Here is a 20,130-nt window from a genome sequence, read left to right on the forward strand (position 1 = left end):
TAAATTCGTTATAGAAATAAATTACTAAAATCACAGAAAGAGTCCCATCAACATGAATTGGTAACAATCAGTTAGAAGTAGATTGAAGTAGTATTCCTGGACCAACTTTGTCATTTTAGAATCATGTTTTCCTGTGAATTCATAGGTGTGTATGTCCACATACATATGGGTACGTGAACTCCAAATAGGCAGTCCATGAAACTTAAGTTTATTACCAAGAGAAGATAAGTATTTTCCCTCTTGAGTTACACAGTTGTGCTGTATTAAGTGCAAGGACTTATGAACACACTGAACTTACTACACCAATTATTTCCCTTTATTTCAAATGGGTAAATTGAAGTTGTAAATGAATAAACAATTATAGGACTGGGACTTTTTATATTAACTCGGAACAAAGGTATGCAATACAGTTTTTTCACAGCCCGCTTTACTCTGTCTCCATTAAACTTACATGAGCATGTACCCATTAGATATTAGTATTTCCAGTACTGGATTACCGTATTCGCCAGTGCCATCTTAATTTCTGTACTTTCAAACACGTACGGTTGTGAAACGAACTTTGATTCATCCAACGTTACGAATTTAATAGTTGTTTAAGCTTGAGAGAGGCATTTTAAATCTGCATTACAGACAGAGTAGTATTCCAGAATCCTAGGACTTGGAAACATTCAAGCGCATTGGTGCAAGATTGGTCCCTTTGTGCAAGTAACATCCATCCAGAGCTGAAAGGGTGTGTTCATATGCCACAGGGTGATTACAGCTGTGTCCAGCTGTGTGGCTGAACCCCGAAGTCGAGAGACAAAGGAGGCTTCCTCTAGAAGTCAAGGATTTTTGTCCAAGTACGGAGGAGCAAAACGACGTGACTACGAAAAGACGTAGTTAATTCATCGGCTATAAATGCTTCTTCACTATTATCCTGTGCGATGCTTTATTCACAGTTTTACCTGTACAGAGGAACACCAGAAAATCTTTCAGGGTAGGACATTCTCCAAACACTCCTTCACAACACACCGCTCAAATATTTCCAGGAAACCTGGTGGCGGTGGGGAGCACAGGCCTCCAGCGAAGGACCCTTTACCTGAACATCAGCATTTTCCCCCGTGCTTGTCCAAAAAAGGTTGGTTTTAAAAGCCCCTCCAGTTCGGCGCGTCCGCCTGGAAATCCCTCGCCCCGGCAGCGCTTTCCGCAGCGGCCGGTTCGGTTCCTGCGAGGCGGCCGCCGGCGCCCCGCGCGGTAACGGTGATTCCGGCAGTGCCCCAGGTCCGAGGCGTCGCACCCGCCGGGGAAGGGGGACAGCCGCCATTCTGGGCTCATGTTAAGGCGCCTTTTTCAGGTCTGCCTCCTGCGAGGCGGCATTTTGCAGTCCTCCTTCCCACCATCCTCAGGGAAGACAAAAATAAAGCCCCCAAACGTGTGGCTTTTTCAGCGGTCGCTTCTTCACAAATCGCTGGCTGCCTTCCTCTCAGCGTAGGCCTCAGCATAAACTCCGGTCTCGTTCCGCACACCAGAAGCGGGGGGGGGGGGGGGAAGAGAAACTCGGGCGGCAGCCGGAGGGGTGGGGAAGGGGAGAGGCGACCGCGCAGCGGGGGCTCAGCTGTGCCAGGCGACGCCAGGCCAGGAGAGGCGAGGCGAGGCGGAGGGAGCCGCTCCAGCTGCAGCGGAGCTGGGAGCGGAGCGGAGCAGCGCCGTGGCGGCGGCGGAAGCGGCGCTAGTTGAGCGAGGGAGCGAGCGGGAGAGGAGGCGGCGGCGGAGGGAAGGGGGAGGCTGTTGGTGTTTGGCGCCGGTGGAGGGAGTCATTCCTGCAGCTGCACTTCCGGTCGGCATTTTGTTCTGAGAGGGAGCGAGAGAGGCACACACAGGATCCTTCCCCCTCCTCCTCCTCCTTCTCCTCTTCCCCCTACCCCCCCCGCTCGGTACCGACTCACCGTGCCCAGGCTGCCCCCTCCCCCGCCCTCCCGCACTTGCACACACGGAGGGAGCGGCGGCGGCGACGGCCCCTTGGCAGCGCTGGCCCCCCGGCCACCCCCCTGCTCCCCGGCGGCTCGGAGTGTCTCTCGGAACCGGTTTGGCGCGGCCCGGCCCGGCCCGGGTTGATGTTGTGAAGCAGGCTCAGGGGGAAGGGATTTGTCTCGGCCGCTCACCCCCCGGCTCTACATGTTCGCTGCACTGAGGAGGAGACGGAAGAGGAGCCAGCCCCCCTCCCGGCCCGGATTATTGTTGTTATATTATCTCCCCTCCTCCTCCTGCTCCGCGGCGGCGGCGGCGGCCCAGCGGCGGCGGCGGCTCCTCTGAGGAGGGAGGGGGGCGGATTTCTCTCCCCCTCTCTCGGATTCTCGTTGGATTCAGACGCCGATTTGCTCAGGTAATCCCCCCTCCTTGTCTCCCCTTCCTCTCCCTGCCCTCTCCAGCAGCGGGCCGGGCCTCCCAGCCCAGGCGGCCCAGCACTGCCGGGGGCAGAGGGGATTAGCTGTTATCAGGGGTAGAGAGGAGTAAGTGGCAACCGGAGGTGTTTATTTCGCGGCCCCCCTTCCTGCTCGCTCGGGTTTGGCGGCGGAGGTTGGTTCCTCTCGGGCTACCGGGAGGCCCAGGCCCGGTGGAGAGCGCAGGCCCGCCGGCCAGCGCCTTTACTCCAGCTCGGGGATTAGAAAGCCGAAGCGGCTTCTTGGTGACAGGCCTCAACCCGGAGAGGAGTAGGAGGAGGAGGAAACAATACAATTAGCCGCAAATGTGCACTGATCCTTTGCCATATTTACAACTTCACCAGGGCAAGGAAGGAAGGTCCCAGCGCAGTCAGCCCTCTGAAGTGGGGAAGGAGTAAGTGGAGGAATAGGGGAAGAGAGACAATGTAAATAGCCAGGAACAAAAATACTAGCTCTCTTAGCTGTTACCTTCTCCTTCTCACCAGCTGCCTTGTGAACATTCAGAAGTTCGAATGCATACGGATTTATAACGTGCAGAGGTCTAATCTCATAATATACCGATTGATTAGTGTGTTAATCACTTAGTATATTTATAGCATAAAACTAGCGCTTGTGGCTTGATTGACATAACACGGACACCTGCAGACCCAGGAAATACAGACAGGCAAGATATTGTATCAGGTACTCCACACAATCTCAGTGTCTGTGTGCGGTATACGTTCCAGGAATATCTACTAAATTCAGAAGAAATACTATTTTATACTTCTAACAGACAAAATGGGAGAAGGGATAGTGTGTAAAGTGCTGCGTTTGTGACATTTAAGGGACCAAGGTGAAGATGAGAATTTACCCAGAGCACTTGAGAATCAAACATAAATTTAATGAAGTTAAAAGTGAGGAATGCTTAAAAAGTGTCATCCTTACTTGTCAGGCCATATCACTTTGATATCCTGAGGTTGTTATTGGCTGTTTGTGTCCATGATGTTTGAATATGTAATTAGGTGTCATTTTAACAGGTCAAATGTGTTTTGTAAATGACTGTTGATTAAGTGTCAGATCTTTATAAATAAATGGTAGCTAATTTACAGTAAATTAAATCTCGAATTTACAGGTGGTGGAGTTGAGAGTGTTTCTAAAAATCGAGGTAGATTTAAAACACACCTCGTGAACTAATAAAAATGCCCCTACAGACATTACATAATTGAGGGAAATTTTAAGACACAAAGTTTCACCTTGCATAGAAAGGAAATTTGTAAGTGGCAAACAAGTATCAACATTACGTAATTTGTCTCTTTTTCAGCAGGTTTTTTAGTTGTTCAGGCAGATCTGTTGTAATAATGAGTGGTTAATGTATCCAGTAGAGTAACTTTCTGGTGTATTGTGTTTAGAGTCTTACAGTAAAACTGTGCGACCGTGCCTCCAAGTGCGCTGATACATGTTTAAAAGGGTGATGTTAATATAGCTGTCACGTATGAGGCGTGTTTTTAATGCTGTAAATCCGTGTAGTAGTCAGTAGTGTGTCCGTGATTTGTATTGGTCAGGGAGCAGTTTGAATTTTAAAAAGCCTGAAGATCCTGCTGAGCCCCAATCCCGGCCTCCCTCCCTCCCACTAATCTCCCATTCCTGTCTTTGTGCTGCCTGGTCCTGTTAGACACTGTTTGCAACAGGGCCTGAGGCCTACGTGCGTGGAGAGGAACCATTTACACTTTGAAAAAGCATTTTTTTTAATTTTTAAACTTTGTGAATTGCAGAGGGAGCCACTAGTTGTCTCTAACTGTCCCTATCTCAGCGCATAGCAGCAGAATTGCTGTTTTCTTTTGATCCGTAGCATGCGTAGAGGCCGAGTGAACTCTGCTTTGGAGGAAAGAAAGGACGGTGCAGAAGTAGTTGTAGTTCTTGGGTAGTTTTCATCATCAGGAAGCGACATTACTCTAGTGTTTCTGTCGTCATCTGTTTCAAACAGCTCTCGTTTTAACAAAAATGGATTTGTTGAGCTAACAGTAGTGAACTTCTCTGACTTACTTTTCGTTTAAGGAGGTTTGCTTTAAATATACCAGATACGAGCAGGAAATGAGCTACTGTAGTTATGTAGTTCCTGTCAAGTTTATCTTGCCAGGGTTGTGTTTACGGTGCCCTTCTTTCTTTCTTTTTTCTTTTAAATCGGAAAGCATGCGCTTTTCTGGTATGAAAAATAGGTATATTTATAGAGGGAAACTTAAGAAGCTCTCTATTTGTGATTTGGAATGAGTTTTTTGCTTTTGTTCTTCTGAGCCATGTGTAATTAATCCTTGCTTTATCACGGTTTAGGTACTTGTAGATTTCTTTATCTCTGAAAAATGTATTTAGCATAGAAAAATATTTATTGTGGTAATGTTTATAAGATTACTTATTTTTGTTTAGATTGTATTTTTTAGCATATTCAAGAGTGTGTGTGTGTGAAGCAGGACTATGTCACTTCCATACTACTTTTTCCCTCATTTTAGGAGTTTATGCTGGTCCACTGTTTATCACAACAGTTATCTGCTTAAGGAAGATGTAGTTATTTTATTCATGTTACAGAAATACAAAATTAATTATTCTCAAGATGTTAGTTGTAAGAATTATTTTAACTGAGAGAGGAAAATACTTTATTCTTATTATCTTTTATATTGTACTTTTGACTACCTTGTACATTTTGAATTTGGTTCCTGTGTACAGGTTTTATTTCTTTTTTTTCCTCTCAACTTCTTAAATGTTTTACCTGAAGTTATTCCAACAAAAAAATCTTTCCCTGAAGCCTTTTGCTGTCTTTTGAAGCTGTTTTTATACTTCTTAAAAATAAAGACATAGGAACAGGCATACTAGTAAAATAATTTACTTCTTACATGAAAAATGTTTAATTTTTGATTTAGGAGAAACAGAACAGGATCAGAGAAGCCAAATTACATCACTAAAACCATTTGCAGCTCCCTATTCTACAGAAGAGTACAGATATCCCTGTGCAACCTTACTGCATGTTTGAGAGTCCATGTAAATTAAGGTTCATGTGACGACTCTTGCAGAATCAGGCAATAGACAGTAATTTCCTTGGGATAGAGCCACTTTGTTGTTGTTGTTTTTGTGTTTGTATGATGATTAAGGTAATGCAGCCTTAGTCCTAAATGTTTCATGTATATATTCCTCCACAATGTAAACAAACTACATTTTGGAGGATGCTAGATGAAAAATAGTCAAAATATGAATTTATTTGAGCCAGGTATTGGTATAACAAACTTCCTATTGCAAATTTCTGTATGTTTAGTGGCAAGTGTGATAATTCTGTGTGTATATTATATTACAAAGTGTTAAAGTCATGATACTGAATTTATATTAACATTTCATAAGTATTGCACAATAAATGTAAAGTAAGTGGATAATTGCTGTAACTAGAAAGAAAAAATATACTTCTGAATATCTAGACCTAGGAAAGAAATTAATCCTTCAAATTCAGAAATCTATGCTTTCTAGAAATTATTCTAGAGGAGAATATAATATTCATGAATGTATGGACACTTTGACAACAATTATGGACATATTTAATTGGAAAAATATGAGTAGTGATACCTTTAGAATTTGGTGTCTGGTAGGTACGAGGTGGGCCATACAGTCTTAGGGTAGCTATTTAGTGTCACAAAATACATCACGAGAAATATTTAACATTTGAAAAAACCGACTGTTTCAATGTGATACCACTTATTTTCAATCTTGCTTTTCATATGCCTTTATACTTCTGCTACTTTAAGTAGTACAGTTTGGGTTAGCTTCTGATTGTGAGTCATCAGCAGTAATGAGCACTCAGTTGCACAGAGATGCCTACAAGGAAATGCTTGAAATTGGTGATACCTGTGCATTATTGCTAATAACCCTGTGCAATAATGAACCTTTTTAATAATCAAAAGAGGAAGTCCTTTTGAAGTGACAGTTGTTAAAGGCTTGTATTCTAAAAACCTTTAATATAATTCATCTATAGCGGTGTTTTTATTTTCTTAGTATTACAAGCATACTTCTTAGTAACTGATCCTGACCCCCAAAGTATGTGTGAGAGAAGTGCTTCATATTGACATCTGCTGCACTCCAGGAGCGAGGAAATTGTGTTTGAGGAGATTGAGCAGGATCTGTGATTTGTGTCTCACTTCCTGTCCCTGCTGTCCACTGTGGAAAATCTCACTAGCAAAAGGGAAGAGTGAAGATATTTTGGCCCAACTGTATGTAGAAACTAAAAGGAATTCCGGTCAAATTGAACATGGTTCTTGGTACTGTACTTGAAGGTGACTACTTAGTTTACACAAATAACTTTAAAAAAACATAAGCATCGAAGACCATTTTTTATGTTAAAGTCAGAAAAAAAAAACTAGAAACATTAATTTTTATGGCCCTTAGTATTTGTACTAGTTGGTTTTAAGTGGTTTTCCAATGAGAGATCTCAAAATTCTTTGTATGGGTAGATACTTTAATTTTTCAATCATTGCTGTGGTTTGATTTCAAGAACTTTGATTTTTGTAGCAGTGTGTATGTATAGACATGCAATGCATTTTAGAGGAACAGTGTCAAAAACTGCTATGCTGCAAAGTAAGGGACTCAGATAAGGAAACTGCAGGCTAAGATTACTGAAACTAAGATAATCCACCCGCCTTCTCCATACATGGGGCCTTTAACTACATCATTGTATTCCCCCTTACCCTCACAGCCCCAATTCAGTGCCTCATACAGTGCGTGGGAAATGCAAGCTGACTGGTATACTGTTCTAACCTAGTTTATATATGTTTTCCTTTGTCATTTAGCGTGCAGCCTGTTGCCTTATTACCTGCTACATACATCCAAGTCTTTCATGAATGCTGAAGTGTTTTCATCTCTTAATTTGGGGGAATTAAGTCAAAATAATATCTGGATGTCACAAACATTAGAGAAGTTTTTTTGCACATCTGTAAAATATTATTTCCATTTTACAGATGGAAGACTGAAACTGAGTCAAAATAGTGAGTTCTAAAAGTGCATATAAATCTTGTGTAATTTGACATGGTTTATTCTTCAGATTTTTAGAGTTACTTTACAGCACTTGGTAAGTTCATAACAATGTTTTCTTTGACTTTATTTGTGGTTGTGAGTGCACTGCATTTCAACATATCAGGCTCATTGTTTCTCATGCTGGATCCCTAAGAAGTGTAGAATGGGTTTTTGATGATGGCCTTAACCATCTATTAAAGTTCCAGCTGTCATGGTTCATGCCCACAGATGGAAAAGAATAGAGTTCCTGTCCTGAAAAATTAAAAAGAATCACCCTCCATATTGTGGAGAAACCAAAGTCTCTTAAAAGTTTATCAGGAAAAACAGAGACAACAACTAGGTAATAACCCAAATCTTGCAAGTAATTACATGTCCTGCCTGAAATACTGGAGACAGAGATTAAAACTGTTACTTTGTTAACTTCCAGCAGTAACTAGTAACACTGGAGAGTTATCCTGAGCATTGGTTATTTGCTGTTAGGGTTAAAACTCTGCCTCCTAAACTGGTAATTGTTGCAGTTGATGTAAACTGATTGGACCTCTGCAGCTCAGTGGTCAGACCATTTCATTGGGATGTCAGTCTGTTGCCCAGCTGTTATGTGGCTCTGTTAGGAAAGCAAGGCCATTCTGAGGTGTAGCAAGTGCTAGCCGAGCATTGCTTTTGGGATATAGCAAGTCCAAGTCCAAATGCCTTATTTGTGTCAGGCAGAGAAGGTCTTGAGCTTTTTTCTCTCCTGGCTATTTATGTCATATGTTCTAGGCATGGTCCAGAGGCTGTGAGTATATTATGGAATGGGTAGAATAAGTAGTGCTCAGTCTTTTTCCCTTTTTTTCTTTCTATCTTTACTTGTGATGGGAGTTTCCTGTGAAAACAAGTGTTTTTTTCTGTTTTTTTAAAGGGTGTTTTTGTTTTGTTTTTTAAGAAGAGTTGATTTTTATAAATGGCAGTTTCCAGAAAAAGATCTTTTGGATGGGAAACTGTTCTTACAATCAATTGGATTAATTAACTATGTTTTATTCAAATTCCTTAGTAAAGAAGCGTAATGTCCCACAGAAGGCATGTCTTTGTAGCTCTCATTCAGTTTGTACATAAATATCATGTGCCATATATGAGGTGGAGATCCTGTGAATAACAAAACCCAGTATTTGATCATTTAATGAATGACTGTCATAATGCACAAGGGACTAAGTTGTTGGTGTAAGCAACCATAATTCTGACACTTCTTAATACTTTAATGCTCAAGCTCCTTGAATGTAAATGTGTCTGTGACAGTGGAAGCCCTATCTCTCATGTTTGAGTGAACAATCTCTCCTCTGTGTTGACCAGGTACTTAGAAAGGATGAGGTTACAACTACTTTATCTCTGAAATTTTGTTTTCAAGTCTTAGTTTTTAATACAGACTGTCCACCTTTCTGGCATGTTATTTTCCATTCAGATATGTTGCTTTCTCTTTTTCTTCAGATATGCTTGCTTGATATTAAGGATGGGCGGAAAAATTTAGAGAGCCCTCATCAGATGCTACATACAGCAGCTACCTTAGTACCTGTAGAAAAATAATCTGGAAGCTGCTTTTTGTAGTCTAAAAGCTGGGAAGATTTTGATAAGACTCTAACATGTGCTGAGAACTCATGGGGAGTGCTTTGTGGAGATCTAAAATGCGTTTAACTTAAATTATTTATTTTTTTCCTGAAGGGGAAAATAAAAATCTGCTTGATGATTTGTTTGTTAAATTTCTTGTTTAAGGAGATATGACTGCTTTTTACTACATGGATGCTAGGTTTACCTTTTTTTCTTTTCTTTTTTAAATAATGGGAAATGGATTTTCTTCTTCTAGCGTGCTCAGTGACGATTGGTTCTTCCTGGCAGTTTCCTTAAAAACTTATGTTGAGGCATAACCTGTAACATAGAAAAACTTCAATGTTTCCTATTAAAATTTGGCAGTTACAAGGGATTAAAACATTGTTTAACAGAGTTACTAGTCAACTTTAAGAATGCATGTTGCTCCCTGCTTGTTTTGTATAGGTAGGACTGCTAGTAACTCCTCTCAGTTTCCTGACACTTCCTATTTAAAGGCACTGATTTTACTTCTGACTTTGCTAATCTTCAGTCACTTGGGCCAAAATCTTCCATGCTGGGTGACTGCCCCTTGTTGACTGATACTTTTAATAAAACTTAAAGCCAAAATAGTTCACTGTCTCCTAAGGGTCATGCTAGAGAAAAAAATGTTTAAAAATTATTTCTGACCTTCTCTTCAAGTAATTGGAACACCCCCATTCTTTGGGAAAGGAATTTAAAATTTGAGAGTGAGGTGGCTTTTTGCATTAGGGATGTGCATTCGAAAAACAAATTGGCCAAAAATTGGGCAAGTTATTAGTGTCTGAAAAATGAGCTGACTTTTCTTATTTTAGGTATTAATATTGAAAAATTTTGTATGCACAACAGGACTTTCCTAATAAGTACAGTTCTAAGCAGTGATGTGGTATAGCCTCTTAGTTTTCAGTTGTCCATTCGCTGCTTATCCATAGTGTTGATTTGTTTGAATGTGGAAAAGACAAGGACTGACGTTGCAGGTGTCTGGAGGGTGAACACATGGAGGAGTAGAGTGGTGGACTGGAACCAGACTTACACAGGGTGGGGAGGAAATGGGAGTTTGAGGGGCAGGAATTGGGAGGAGGGTAGGAGCTTGGAGTTGCTAAAGTAGTAATGACTGAACTGTGAGGACTGGGTGAAGGAGCTGGTGGGGCAGATACAAGTGTCCTTAGTAAAGACGCAGGAAGAGCAGTGAAACAGCTGTAATAAGAAGCCAAGACAGAAGGGTATTTTGGAATTGGGTGTACAGTCAAGGGGAGCAGTTCAGGGATGGGAGTGGGTGCGAAGTAGCTGAGAGAGGCTAGAGAGGGGAAGAAGAACAAATCGCCTGAGAAGCCAGACGTACAAAACAAGCATTGGCTGGGCAACGAATCATCATTTCATACACAGGAATTCATTGTCTGAATTGTCTTTTTTTTTTTTTTTTAACCGAGGAAATTGCATGGTAAAAACATAAAGCTCAGAAATGTGGAGTACTTCTTGTAAGAACAAACAGTAGGGAATTCTGTAGTTAGATTACCTGTGTAGCCTGCATTTGGCATCTTTGTGAGTGCAGTGTGGCAGTCTTTAAGTCTGTCATCACGTTTTTCCCTTACAGCAGGATGCCTATTTCACCGACTGTGTGGAATGAATGTGGCTTCCTTAATGGAGTTGGTTTTGGTTTTTTTGTTTTTTTTTTAAAACACAACAGGTTACATTAATGTCTCCGAGGACTGGCTTTAGATATTGTTGATTCTGCCTTGGGGAGAGGGATAAACTCTTGAGATTGCTTCCAGTTCTGTCTTTTATGATTAAGTATTAAGATTTCTTTTTGTTGTTCAATGTGTTGTCCTTTGCCTTAATCACTTCACATCATTAAGCCTTGCTCCAGAGATAGAAGTCTTAATTTTGTCGTAGGCTTTTCTGTGATGATGTATATTGGAATGCTTCACAAGTGCTTATTTTTTAAATGTTTTTGAGGAGAGTATGTAATCGTGCAAGTTGGGAACTGAGATACAAAAGTTGGTCTCTGTAAGTTTGGAAGTCTAACTGGAGAAACTGTAGGACCTGACTTTTAAATTAACTTGAATTTTTTTGCATCATAATGTGATAATATTAGAATACGTTTTGTTAATTTTGGTTACAAATATGACAAATCAGTGCTTCTTCAAATTAGGCTTCTGAGCATGCAGGAAGAAAGGAACAGAGAAATATTTACCATTAGTAATAGAAATAGAATGAGATTCCCAAGAGTCACACTTTTCTGTTTCCTGCTATCTGATCTGCAGCCTCTTTCCCTTCATACTTCTCTCTCATTTTTACTTGAAGTTGGACAGTCATGTATACAACAGACCTTACAGCCTTATGAATAGCCTCTGATTCATTTCCAGAGCAGATATCTCCTGTAAGCTGAATGAAGATTGGGCCTGGGGGTGAGAGGGGAATGTTACACAATTAAATAATCCAAGGACTGTGTCAGAATTCTTGAGCGCAAAGGGCATTTGTTAACTTTTGATTGACTTTGCAAATGTGATCTTTCAGCCTGGGGGTGTGGAATTTCCTCATAGAAGTCTAGAAAGCTTTGAGTTGATACACAGGCAGAGTAATGTCTATTTGCTGATGACAACTTTTCTGTGTTGAGTGTTCTGTTTTTTAAAGTCAGATCTTCAACATTTTTAATGATATGCATTTCAACATATGGAAATGCATTTAGTATATCTTCTTAACATTGCCTTGTAAACCAGCTGTCACAGTGCAGTAAGTAAAATTCTTAATCTTGATTTCTACATCATAAAAAGGAATTGGAGTGAGATCAAAAAGGGACTTTGTTGTTGTCTACTGCTGTTGAACAGGTCAGCCCTTGAGTGTCAATCAAAAGTTTGGCATGTGTGAGCATGCAAAATGGAGCTTACAACTCCTGTGAAGCTGAGTAAGGGATGTATATTGGTTTGTCAGTAGAAAACATTGGTGAGATTTTTATCTCCTGAAAGAGAGTTTAAATCAAGGTATTTGATAATCATACGCTCTCTTTCAGGCTTTTTCCCTGTTCTAATTAATTTTCTTTGCACTGATATAGTACTCCTTTGACAAGAGGGGAAGGGGATACTAGCTACCCCATAAAATCTTAGAGCCAGTCAAAGACTCTAATGGATAGTGCAAATGCATGTTTGAACCTCCTGCTACTGAGGAGGATTTTAGAATCTGTGTGTCTGATATCCTGAGCAAGTGCTCTTCCTCTGTCCTGCTGAGATTTTTGAGTGAGGTGTTGGAGGCGGTGGCTAGTATGCAGTGCGAAGTACTCAGTTTTGTGGTTAGGCATGTTCAAAGCATATGTATGACCAGACTTTCTTATTCTGAAGATCTTGTCCAGACTTAGGTGTAAAACAGGTGTTGAGCTGCTTAGTTCTGCAAAAATAGTAGCAATTCTGACATACACTGAAGCAAAGCTGTAGGTGCACTTTCCTGGTCATAATTTAGGTGACTGATGGCTTAGAAAGTTGTAGGAACACACTGTGCATGCTAGGGTCACTATTATAAAAGATTATTTAGAGTTATGGCTCTGCATATTTAGTCACTGGAGTAATTCCCTCTGGTTCTATCTAGCATGAAATAAAGTTTAGTTATTTTATATTTACAGGAATATATATATATATTTTAACCATGAAAATATCATTAAAATATCTGAGGAATTGCAATAAAAAATGGTATGGTTTAAAAACTGTTTTGTCTGTAATTCTCTGAATATCATTACATGAACAAGCCATTATAATGCTGGAAGGTAAACATTCTCAGTTTTCACATCACACTGTAATCTTGGCCTGCAACCTGGAGAAAGAATAATGAAAGCTACTTACTTAATTTAGTGCCATCTTAAATAATTAGACTTAAATAATAAAGACTTCAGAATAGGAATTCTTTTTCTGCAAATGTTTGTGTTTATTCCTGACAATTCCTTTTTCTAGACTCAAAGTAGACATATGATGCCATGGGATTAAGCAAATTCTTAATCACATTTTGATAAATAAATAGCCAGTGAAGTCTTACAAAAAGCTCTGTAGATGGACTTCTGAGGACTCAACATAACTTGTTAAATCCTGATAATTTGAAGTTATTGCATGCTTAGCTACAGGGAATGTTCAATTCTGTATATGTAGCTAGTGGCAATTGGACATAACTTGATTTATTTTAACCCTGTTGAATTAGTTTGCATTTTTCATGGGCTAAGTGTACATTCACAATTATTGAAAGTCAGGTGATGCCTAGTAACTTGTGAGTCTGGGCTAATCAACTAGCCCAAATGTGGCCGACAGTCCGTGTAATGCTGTGTAAATTTTGGGAGAGAACTGTATTTGTCTGAAACAAAACTGTTAAAGGTCTCCTATCTGCACCTAATGAGGTAGGTGTAACTTTGAACAAGTGTTTCGGGAAGGACAGTAACAGTGGGTGAAAATCATTGTAAAATACATTAATGTTGAAATCCTGTTAGAAGATATTATATATAGCTTTTTATGGATATAAGCAGATAACTTTTAAACAAGAACAGAAAAACCTTATCAGTTTTATGATGATGAAGCTTACATGCTTATGCTATCTTGTAACGAAAATCAAACAAAAATTAGAAGATAGGTGTACTTTAGTTTTAAAGGTGACCCTATAGAAAGAGCATCAGTTACCAAAGACATTAAATGTGCTGTACATAACTTCAAGGTTTTATTAGTAAAATGACATTCACCTTGATAGAAAGAATTCAGTGAAGTTTCATATGCATGTTTATGATGAATAAATATTCTGTAAATCAAGTTACATACAGGTTCATTGATGGGGTTGTGTGTCAAACAATGCTTTAAAGTTGTACTTCTGTGAATGGATTGCCTTCAGTGGGCTTACACAGGTATGATTACTTGAAATTGATAGATGTAAACATATTTGCTTCCTGAAACAAGTTAGAGTTTCGGCTGGACTTTAAATAGTTTAGTCCCTAAATGTTAGGGTATTCAAATACAGTAGAAGATGTACTCACTGAACTCAGTGTTTACAGTAGTAAATAGTCTTGGTGCAGACAAGACTATTTAAGAAGCATTTTTGGTTTTCTTTAAATAATATGTAATAATTTTGTGATTAGATTTACGCTATCAAGACCAACAGAATCTTTAATGATTCTGTCATAGTTACTTAGTATTGTTCTGTGGTTAATTTGGGTTTTGTCACAATCATTGTTAAGCATTTTATAAATCTTTGTAAGTTAAAAATGCTTGTATTTAGGGGAATCGGGTGGGCGTGGGTTGTGGCCTGGAGTAGTAATTGCTAAGATATAGTGGTAGACTCCCACTTGTTGTGATTTCTTTGCAATAACTTTCTGAACATAGTTTAATAAGTTCAACAGGCATGAAGCTTACCAACATAATCATCAGTGGCATGTTAATGTTGATGTTAATTAGCTTCAGATAACTTGAAAGATTTTTTTTTTTTTATAACCACCTGTGTAAAAGGCTGCTGTATATGATTGGGTAATAACTCAGATACTTGTCTACTGAAAAGCATAGAGTCATGTTTGAAAATTTGCCTTAAAATCTTTCAGAAATAAGAAATACCTACTTGGCAGCCAGTGTCTTAGAAGATCTGGAAGAGGATGTTTGCTGTGAGTAAACAGTAGGAATAATTAGCAGTGGGGGGAGCTCAAGTTCCTTGTAATATGAACCTGGAAAACACAAATGTAAATGAATATTTGATTATGTGAGATAGCAGTTTAGTACCATACAGAATACTGCTGTCAGTATAAATTTGTCTCAGACATAAATATTATCATGTGTGCCAAAGCATGCAGACAATAATGTCAGACATGTGGCCTGGGAAGGCCACTTGTGGTTCTGCAAGCTCTAATTTATGATCTCCCATGGCAACTGTTAAAGAGAAAAAAAGGGATTATGAATTGAGATGTGTCCCTAGATTATGTCCTGTGAGTTTAATGTGAAGAGTTTGAGTTATTTTTTTGTGGAGGTAAACAGCCTGTTGCCACTGGAACAGGTCTTTTCCTCGTTGCTGCTACTTCACTGCTCTCAGTTATACATTTGCTTGGTGGTAAGCTAGTGATGACACTACTCGAAAACAGGACAGAAGCTCAGTAGCTTGATGGCCTGGATCAATAGCTGGCAAAGGACAGTGTCCTTACCTGTCTAAGTGCCTCGGTGTCCAATGTAAAAAGGAAATACTTAGAACTAACTACTCCTTATTGCTACTTTAGTGTATATGTCAGTCTTGGTTTAATTTTAAGATAGTTGAGGCCTGATCCATTTCAGCTGCTTGTGGTTTCAGTTCAAAGGATGTGTGTATGAAACTAGAAGGGTATTGTGCTTCATTTTTAATGCTTCTGTATTGCCAGAATATTCCTATAAAGATGTGTAGCCTCTGGGTCTCCTTTGTGCTAAAGTAGTTTCCAGTTTGGAAAAAAAGCAAATTGATTCTATTCCTTCTACAATAGCAAAGCTGCAGAGAACTGAGAATCTTCTCCAAAATAAGCCTGTGACTTGTGAAATAATGTTAATGTTTCACACTAACAGGATTGAGCTACCTCTCTAAAAGGTGGATGTTGTCACCAGCATCTCAGGGAAGACTGCTTTAGTCTTCCCTCAGAGGTACTGCCCTACAAATATATTTTTATAGCAGTGTCGTGGTTTACATCTTTGTACATACTCATTTTCATTCATCAGTGAATTATGGTAGGCAATCAGCTATAACTGTATTTTTCTCATAACAGGATGACCTGAAGTATATAGCACACTTACTTTAGGATATTTTAAAATGTTTAGTTTTTAAGTAATTAAAAGAAAAAGTGATGATAATCAAATTTCATTGGGGTTTTTATGTTTTTTTCAACACAGGTAAAATTCTTTGTGACACTTCAAATATAACTTGCCTGCATTTTAAATTCTATCCCCTTGCTAGAAAAAAGGAATTCTTCATTGCAAATTGTTGCAATTCAACAGGTTATGAAAATAAACTGCTCAGCATGCAGTTGTGTAAATTTTATTAAAAAATTAGCATGACTGAGTAATCTAGTCCTCAGTTTATTTTTATCTGCATGGTCAGTTGTGGTTGTTCATGTAGGTGCACCATATGGGCCACAGCTCACCTTTGCCTTAGCAACAGCCGGGACAATAGTGCTGTCTGAATTCTGTAGTAGAAAGCTTTGTATTAAAGCCTGAGAGAAATTGAGGGCTTTAATTAGCCCTCTCCTCCACAGTAGTGAGGTTTAGATCCTTAAGAAAAGAGGATGGTTGTCATTTGGAGTGAAGTGCCTGGAGAATAAAATACATAGAAGATAAGCAGGACACCTGTGTGTTGGATACAGGCAGGGCTGGAAGGATTCAGTGTGGATTGTCTTGGCATGATCTTGTGAGGACTAGTCTAACCTTCATGGAGCAGTTCTTGGGCCTTCTCCGTATGCCCATAACATAGTCAACTTGGCAGTTCAGTCAATAATTGGAACTGTGTCCCTGGCCTAAGACATACTTCTTTTTTTATTTTAGCATATCAGTTTAGAATGTAGAGATGTATTTATAGGATGCATTATTTAATTAATAAAATTATATATGCACCTCATGGAAATAAAGTTCACAAATGGGAAAATGCAGTTTCTGCTGTTTCAGTCATTGAGGACCAACTTTCTCATATTGGAAGGTGTGACTTCTTTATATGATAAATACTTTTTCATTATTTATATATTAATGGATAGAGAAGTAGTAGCAGTGCATTTATCCTCTCTAAGATTTCACCAGTCACTTTTTTTAAGAAGTAATTTTAAGAACCTTTTTTTTCTCTCACTATGTAGGTTTTTTGCAATGTTTTTTATTTGTCAACCTCATTATCTCCTTGCTTTTGTAAGAGAGAGCTTATATATGTGACATAGTTAGAATATTCTTTCTGGAAAGGCCACGTCAATACTTCAGTAACTGAAGATGGAAACAGGCTTAACTAAACCAAAACAAGCTGCTTGTATACCAAGACTTCAATTTCTGCATTTCTTTGATGTTAGTTTAAATATCCTACTTTTAAAAAGAAGTGTAAATCCTTTTTCTTTAGTAAAGGTTTGCTTATCTGCCCCTTCGCACCCTGCCTGCAATTTTGAAATTGGGTCTTTAATCACCAACTCTCATAAGCCAGTGAAGAAGCCAAACACTGAAAAGACCACTTGGGGGGTGAGGGGAAATAAAAATCTTTCTTGTCCTTTTTCACTTTGGAGCACTGACCAAAGAGGTTGAGTGGAGTATGAACAAAGCTGTCTTTCTCTGGTTGTTACGTTACAACAGATTAACAAATGAGAGCTTTGCAAGTGTGTGATGTGAACAGGTTGGAACGTATTTAGTCCCTTTCTCACCTTGCAAAATATGAACAGATGTATTTTGGCCTGGTGAGTTGTGCAGGTTTGTGGGAGAAAAGGAGACTTGATTTCTGATGGTTTTCTGAGGTGGCACGTTTGTTGATTTGCAATAATTTCATCATTTGTTTTACAGTATTGCAGTGCTTGATTAAAAGCATTTATAAATGATTTAGGGATACTGACTTTCAAAGTGTGTTACTAAAATAGATCCTGAGGAATGTATTGTCTGATTGGAAGGTAGTAACAACTTAGAAATTTTAGTATAATAGAACAGATAACTCTGCATGGCTCTTTTTTAAAATACACTGATTTCCTTGGCTTTTAGGGAAATATGGATTAGCCTGTATGAACATGTTGTCTTGTTTGCTTACTTCTATTTAGTTTTAGCAATAATGTGAACTAATGTGACTTTTGTATGGCATGTTGTACAGTTTTCCATGGGACTCTGCTCCAAAGCAAAATAAAAACAATGTATGGTATCTCTCATCAAATTTATGTAAAAGTTATGTCAGTAAAAATACTTAGATTGACATTTGAAAACAACAGTGATATTTGTGGGAAAAAATAAAACCCAAGTGTACTAGACAAGCAATGTAAGTGAAGTGTTTTATTTTAGAAATACTGTAATGGTATGAAGCTGAAATACTTTAGTTCTTTTATTTTAAAATAAAGTCTGTTTAAATGGAAGCATTTTCTAAGCTAAGTCCACTTTGACATATGACAGTTTTCAGTGAAACATTCTGATTTAAAAAATTCTCATTCAGTTTAATGGACAGCTGTCTGGAGGAGAGGATCTGCATAAATCCTTCTCTCTAGCCATTAATGGTGGGGGAAGTGGGATTTTCACCAGTGTCTCTTTCCTGTACTTTATTTATAGGGGTCTTATGTGCTGTAGAGTAATCTGAATAATGTTCCTAAACTTCTGGCTATCAAATGATTTCTCTTTTTGTACATGTATAAGATAGTAGCTGTAAGATCTCTTATAGATCTTGCATGTGCTTCTTGCTTTCTTTGTTATTCTCTAGATGCTATCACAGTTCACTTCAGAGATCCTTAGACAGTTTTGATCTCATGGATCATTTAACATTTTGATAAATAGGCAGGTTTACTAAGATGTTACAGGAGGTGGCTAGGACTTTTGGAGGCGATTCAGTTGCCTCGGTGCTAATGTGGATTTTTTTTTTTTAATATTCCTTTAGCAAACACCTTTTACACCTTTACCCTTTACTGGGTGTGAATTTAGAAAGTACAAGACACAGAGTTAAGGTGTCTGTAGTTCAGTATGTCACCTCTCATCCATAACCCTATCAGCTGTGCTTTTTTTTGTCAGGCTCATATGACAGGACAGTGATCACATGGTTGTACAGCTTCCCAGCTTCAAGACGGCTATATCTAAATTTCTTTAAGCTTAAAAAAATGCTGTGTGTGCAGTGATCATATCAAGGCCAGCTAGGGAAATTATGGTAGTCAATGAAGTATAACTTTATAGCTGAATTTTCTAATTTCTTGTACTGTAAAATTGTCAGTTTAGTTATACAAGTTTGACAGTATAGTACTTGGGGAGCATAAAGACCATTAATACAAGCTTTTGTGGATAATGTGAAATTAAGTTAGTGTATCTTTCCAGAGTATGGGAGCTTATTAGGAATGTCAATACTTAGTGCACACCCTATCCAAAATTATTGAATAGTGACATCATTTAGTCAGTTCATTTACCTATTGTGGAGAAAGCATTACTGTTCAGGTAGAGCAGGAGTTTTGAAAGATACTAAAATTAAACTAGTTTATTAAGCTAATTTATTCAGAACTGTTGAGCTGTAGTGAGTAATAGTTGATATGCAGGGCCATGATCTTCTGACCCTCCAGGACTGGAAAAGTAAGGAAAAATGCTTTTATTCAAAATTGATGAATAGAACCTCTCTATGGAGTTTTATTTACTTTTTGTGCTAAGAAAAGGACAGTCTCTAAAACATAGATTAAAAATGTGTGATAGTGCTGCTGCGTGCAGTCATTACATATTGACTGAAGAGTACATTCTAGATTATATATTTCCCCCTTGCCTTGTTTTTGTGTTTGAGGTAGAAAATGCAGGGTTTTATGTTTGTTTTAAATCATGTTACCAAATAGATTGTCATATGCAAGAGTTTAACTGAGAAAAACACTAAGGGAACCTGAAATCCTGTAATAATTTTCTAGTTTTACAATGTTTCTTCTCTTAAACCTCATTTTAATATTGGTTGTCCAGCCACACCTATAACTACAGCTTTAATTTGCCTAAACTAAAATAGCTGTTAATTTAGGTACTGTCACTGGGGAAGTTTTACTGGACTTGGTAGCATTAATCCTACTTTTGTTACCTGTATGAGTGTGTGTCTATATGTAATACGAAGAGCACTGATAAATGTATCATTTGAAAACAATTTGAATACCAGGCAGAAAAAAACTGGCAGGCAGTTGAGCTCTGACTCTGTCATGGTTTAATCTTAGCTGGCAACTAAGCATCACGCAGCCGTTCACTCACTCCCCCATGGTGGGACAGGGAAGACAATCGGAAGAGTAAAAGTGAGGAAACTCATGGTTTGAGATAAAGACAGTTTAATAGGTAAAGCAAAAGCCGCACGCGCAAACAGAGCAGAACAAGGAAATTAATTCACTGCTCCCCATGGGCAGGCAGGTGTTCAGCCATCTCCAGGGAAGCAGGGCTCCATCACGCGTAATGGTTTCTTGGGAAGACAGACTCCA

This window comes from Phaethon aethereus, assembly GCF_964289735.1.
Source record: "Phaethon aethereus genome assembly, chromosome: Z".
Classification (NCBI taxonomy): domain Eukaryota; kingdom Metazoa; phylum Chordata; class Aves; order Phaethontiformes; family Phaethontidae; genus Phaethon; species Phaethon aethereus.